Below are 6,113 nucleotides of genomic sequence, written 5' to 3' on the forward strand. Positions count from 1 at the left end.
TGACTTTGAATCTATTAGCAATAGTTTTAGATATGAGTTTATAAACTACATTACATAGACTTATGGGTCGGAAATCCGTCATTCTTTTGGGGTTATTTACTTTGGGGATGAGGGCAATGTTTGTTTTATTTAAACATGCCATAGACAAATTATTATTGAGAACATTTAAGACCATATTAGTGATGCTACTACCCACAATGCTCCAATATTTTTGATAAAAGACAGCAGACATACCATCAGGGTCGGGAGCTTTAGTAGAGTGGATCTGTTTGAGAGCAAAGGCCACCTCCTCCCTAGTGAAGCTTCTGTTCAGGTTTTGATTCATTTCTTCAGTCACCCAAGTAGGTATGGCATCGATAATCTCATCTATCCCCGATGGGGAAGCTGATGCATAGATATTGTTAAAATAGTCTATGACAGCCTGTGCAATATTGTCCTTTCCATCACACCATCAACCTCGACTATCCCAAATTCTGAGAATAGTGTTCTGCTTGCGGCGCTCAGAAGCTTGGGCATGAAAGAAGCTGGTGTTTTTGTCGCCTTCTCTAAGCCAATGCACTTTGGCTCTTTGGCCCCAGTAAATCTCCTCATCATCAAGGAGATCATTGATTTCCCGCCTTAGACAATTAATTTCAGTGCTTAAAGATCCATCGTGGTCTTGGAGGGTTAGAGAGTTCAGGGCATTCCTTTTTTCCTGGATCTTTTTTGGAATCTGGCCAAACATTTTGGAACTCCACTTCATTAACTCCATAGCATAGCTACTAAGGTTAGACATAATTCCCTTCGGAGTACTAAGGTCAAGGTCCATTCCCCATGAATTTTCAATAACAGTTCTACATTCTGCATTCTTAGCCCACATTGCTTCGAAATGAAAACGTTCAACTCGGCTTTGGCGTTTAGTTGTTGAGTCAGAGATAAGTAGTGCACAGTGGCCGGATGTTGAATCGACCACATGATGGGCTTTCATTCCCCCAAATTTTTCTATCCATTCTAAGTTGGCCAATGCTCTATCTAGCCTTAGATATATTCTATTCTCCCCATCTTGCATGTTACACCAAGTAAAATCAGAGCCGCAGTAGCCCAAATCTTTAAAAGCACAATAGTCAACTACCTTCCTAAACCCATCCATTTGTTATTGAGATTGGATGGCTCCCCCTTGTTTTTCAGAGTTTGATAAAATTTCATTAAAATCTCCTAGACATAACCAAGGGAGATGTAATTGATTGTTTAGGAAAGCTAATAGATGCCAGGATTCGTACCTTCTATGAGTCTCTGGATGGCCGTAAAAACCCGTCAATCTCCATTTGTAGCTGCTTTCTGTGTCGTTGATTACCGCATCTATGTGGTTCGGAGGGTAACTTTTGATTTCTAGATCAATATCTCTAGCCCACAGCATAGCTAGGCCCCCTTTCCAACCAACACAAGGAACAAAGAGACCATTTGCCAGCCCTATTCTGTTTTTTATTCTTTCCATCCTTTTGTTTTTTGCTTTTGTCTCCATCAAAAACACTACTTTGGGATTCCACCATCACACCATATCGTGCAACGCTCGAACTGACCGAGGGTTCCCAAGTCCTCGGCAGTTCCAACTTAGGGGATTCATGGCTCCTGGCGGTGCTGCCTTGCAGCCACTGCCGATCTCTCATCAGTTTGGATTAAGTCCCCTGTGCTTACTAGCCGTTGCTTCTTCTGAGGAGCTATTAATTTTTCTTCTTCAGATATGAACTTCCCGACTCTCTTAGTCCCATTACTTATAAATTGAAACTCCTTACCTGGGCTTTCATTTTTTCCTTTTTCCCTTGCCAGTCTTTTCCACTGGCCTGTTGTCTTTTTTTTTTTTCCCATCTGAGCCTTGGCCCGTGTTCTCCAGAGCAACTTCTTTTTTCTCTCTTTGATCACTTGTGGGCTTAATAGGGCTGCTCACTTCCATGTCTTGCTTTTCGGAATGGGCTTTCTGGCCCACTAAAGAGAAGGCATTCTCAAAGCCCACTAAACCCATACCACAGCACGTTGAGTCAGTCAAGGGCCTTTGACTCAAGTCACGTGCTAGTTCATTGCTCAAATTCCTCATTGTTTCACGCACCAAGTCTAGAGAGGGATGATTTTCCAGATCACATGTGTTCCCATTTTTCAAAACCTCATACGGCAATTTTGAAAGGGAGCTAGTTTTCCTATAACATGCACCTAACATATCAATAGTAGATTGAACCTTCCGATTTGACTAGGGACGTGCTACTCCCTGTGCACCGTCTCCCTCACTGAGGCCACCAGGTTGTTCAAAATTTTTTGAACTTGAAGCTCGCCGGTTTTCCATATTGCCTGAGATTCCATCGCCACAATCGGACACCAAAGTAGAAGAAATCTTCGTTGCAGTGGCATGATTTCCCTCAAACCGGTCTGCACTACCCTCGCCTCGATCCCTATTGCTGGTTGAGCGAGATTTTTCTATACCCATTTTTGAGTTTCCCTGTGCTCGAAGCCACTCACCGTATTGCCTGGGATTTTGCTGGTTTGAGAGCTCTTTACAGTGCTTCTCATCATGACCCAACCTCCCACACTGAAAACAAAAAATAGGAAGTCTTTCATACTTGAAATTAACCCAAAATTTTTCACCTTCCATACTAGCAATTTTGCCACCTCTTCTAAGTGGTTTGTCCAACTGGAGATCCACTCTAATTCTCATAAATTTCGCCTAGTCTGACTGTCTTGCTCGCCGATCAACTTCAATGAATCTTCCTATTTTGTTCCCAAGCTCCCTACCCACTTCATCAGACACGAGCTCAAAGGGAAGATCCCATACCTGAACCCAAAAGAGAGAGTGTGCAAAACTGATATTTGTGGCAGAGAGTCCTCTTCGCCACCTACACAGCAGTAGCAAGTTGTTTTCAAAGTTCCACGACCCATTTTGCTCCACCCATTTCATTTGGTACTCCGAGCTGAACTTGAACTGCATAATACCGTTACCCACCTCCACGATCTGTAAATCAAAGCCCATTTTCCATGCCATCCGTAGGGTGTTCTTCAACGCTCTTGAATTCCGGTTTCTATCCACTAGAAGACGCCCAAAAAGACCGAGCGAACACTCCTCCAATAGATCCGATTTGCACCTGGACTTGATGCAGATTTCCTCTTCTTCCTCTTTGGTGAGACTAAGATTAGACAGACCCTCCACTACCGTGTTGTCCATGGTAGTGATGGGGAGAAAGAGAGAGATAAAACTCTAGGAAGGAACCCTTACTGCGAAACGAGAGGGAGAGAAGGCTCGGCTAGAGAAGACGAGAGAAAGATGCTCCTACTTGGGAGAGAGAAAAAAATTTTTATCTTGTCTACTAAAATTAAATAGGTAGAACTGTTATAAAGTTATTTATACTTATATAAATTAATTGATCCCAACTCTATATAATTTTTTGGTAAGTACATTTTTCATATGTAGCCTGGACTACTGGTCTAAACGATGTTTTGGTTTGCTTCCTAGTATGGTAGAAAACAAGGAGAGAAGAAAATTGATTTCCCTGGAGCCTACCTTTTTTCTTTCCTTTCAAATTGGAAATAAATGAGAAAGAAAGAGAGAATTACGTATGGAATTCATCTCTTTCCCTTCTATTCTTACCTTGCAAATCAAATACTATGAAGGAAAACTATTCTACTTTCCCTTTCCTTTATTATCCTCATTTCTCTTCCTTTCCCCTCCGTTTTGCCAAAAAAGTGCTATTGTTCTTTTCCGTTTTTCCCGTTCCTCTTGTGGCATCCCTGATTTTCTTGCCCTTTGCCCAATTTCTAGGCATTCTTGGTTTGAGGGAAACGGAATTTTTATGGCTTATGGCATCCCAACCTTTGTTGATCATTTTTCTTCAAAATAAAAATTATAGACTGAGTAACAAATTTTTGTTATTTACCAAAAATAGAGTTATAGAGGCAGAGGAATTACAATCATCAAGCAATCCATTTACACATCACTTTTGAGTTCAGAGATACATATAGAAAAACAAAAGAAATTATATAATAATCATATCTCCAGTTAAAATCTTCTACCTTACATGAAAATTTACCAGTCTCTTAACTACACAGAAGCTAATACATATCAAAAACACATATAGGTTTCTAAAATAGAATACCAAACTTCAAATTCTTTCAAAGCTTTTGATACCCAGGAACCACCTCCCTTTGGTCTTTGTAGATACTTCCACTTTAGTTACGGTTCTTACACTTCTCCACAGCCCTTGGAGCTGCAATCAAGCATATTTCTAAGATCATTTTGAATGTACTTACATTTTCACTAGAGACACAAAAATTTTAAGCTGACAAAAAGTCCATGATGTTCAATCACACTAAATATTAAGCTGACAAATTATCACACTGAACATATTATGATAACACATACCTAGCCCAATTGCCTCTGAGCCCTTCATGATCCTTAGCCTCCTACAGAATAAAACCCTAATTTCTTGGTTGGTTTTTGAGAATTTTTTGGAATTTCGCTCTTAAGTTTCATTGTACCACAACGTTGGCAATACTTCTACGCTGAAGAGGTACTAAGTTGGTTATTTCTTTTCAAGTGGCACAGAAAGTGCTTGTTGAAATGCTTCATAGGGATTCGGTTTTTCTAAACTTCTTGTGGCTTTGTGTTCGATGATCAGGGGGTTTGGGTTTTTGTTAGTGTGGTGCTGAAATTTGGTTTTTTTTTTTTTTTTTTTGGTTAGCAGAGGAGAAGGCCACACCTTTGTATTTAAGGTGGAAGGCTTTTTATAAAAAATATAAATTTTTTTCTACATGTCTTAACTCCTAAGGAGGAGTTGCTATTGCTTTGTTTCTATTTCATATCTTTTCTTTGGTGTCCATCATTTTAATTACTCAACACTACTATTTATAGATGTACAGAGTCGGTCAGTTTGGTTGATTCCTTGAGTATGTTGAAAAAGAAAATAGCCGGATGTAATTCTGTTGCTATTGCACATCTCAAAGTCAAGGTTTGAATTTTGTTTTGAGTAGTTGTTTTCTAGCGTTAGAGTTTAAGAGCTTTTGTGTTGCGATTTGTCTTGCTATTTTCCTTGTTTTGGGAATAGCATCACAGGTTGTTTCTGGTGTCTAAGCTAATAGAATTTTTAGCTGATTTATCCCAAAAAATAAAGATTAAAGAGATTGCATATCAAAATAACAAAATGTTTTGATACATCCCATAATTTTCATATTGACAATGTTGAATCTATCAATGGCATTTCCGGATGGCTAAATAAGGGAAAGCGAACTGCTCTTTGTGATGGTGGTGCTTAGCTTACTCAATGACATGGTATTTTTGTGAATTTCACAAGGTAAATTGAGTTTTTTCATATTCATTTCTTCATATGCTTATTTTATTTCTGGGAAATTTGTTCATATGAAACAAAGAGAGCAAGACCCTTGGGTAAATGCCGTTGAGAACATTTGTAATGCAACTAGTTATGTCTAGTGCTTAGTCCAGAGAGTTGATAAACACATAAATTACAGAAATTGAAAGATACAATTCTAAGGTCTAAGCATTCAAAAGGATGATTTGTGTTTAAATTTTAATTAGGCAAGGTAACTAAGAGTGAAAAAGAAAATTAACAGGAAAACTAAGAGCACTTCTTAACTAGTTAGTGCTTCTCTTTCACTTTCTTACAAAATTTACATTTGGCTTTGTGTTCTGCTCATAAACTGCTTGATTATTTCATTGAGTCATTCATGTAACAATACTATTAATTTTGCTAACCTGCAAGTAGACATGTTGATTATTAGCTTTGCACATTCCTTTTATTTAAATTTGTATTGTTGAGTTTTCAAACATTGTAATGTAAACGCAGATTTAGTGCATTAGTATTCTTTACTTCTTCTTTTTTCTTTTTCTTTTATTCTTTATGGGTAAGATAAATATTATAAACAAAAAGCAAAGTACAAAACCACATAGATCTTTAATAACCCTGCACTCTCTGTACAGCACTCCATAGAGACTAGATTTACAATAACCAAAGGAATAACATAAATCTCCCTGGAAACACACAAATATTAGTGACAGGGTAAGACCCCACTTCTATTAACAGCAAATACACACAACTCCTATAACATTAGAAAAGAGAACTTCTTTAAAACAAACCAAT

At 38.4% G+C, this 6,113-nt stretch overlaps 1 long non-coding RNA gene across 1 annotated transcript; it reads right to left on the reverse strand.

Moving 5' to 3' along the window:
• Window positions 1-3,871: 3,871 nt before the first annotated feature.
• Window positions 3,872-4,514, reverse strand: LOC126707258 (uncharacterized). The gene is made up of 2 exons (XR_007648876.1): window positions 4,382-4,514; window positions 3,872-4,226 (listed from the first exon to the last, which is right to left on the reverse strand). It is a non-coding gene; the product is annotated as an uncharacterized LOC126707258 (long non-coding RNA).
• Between the last annotated feature and the right edge of the window lie 1,599 nt (window positions 4,515-6,113).

Source organism: Quercus robur, chromosome 11 (genome assembly GCF_932294415.1).
Source record: "Quercus robur chromosome 11, dhQueRobu3.1, whole genome shotgun sequence".
NCBI classification, from domain to species: domain Eukaryota; kingdom Viridiplantae; phylum Streptophyta; class Magnoliopsida; order Fagales; family Fagaceae; genus Quercus; species Quercus robur.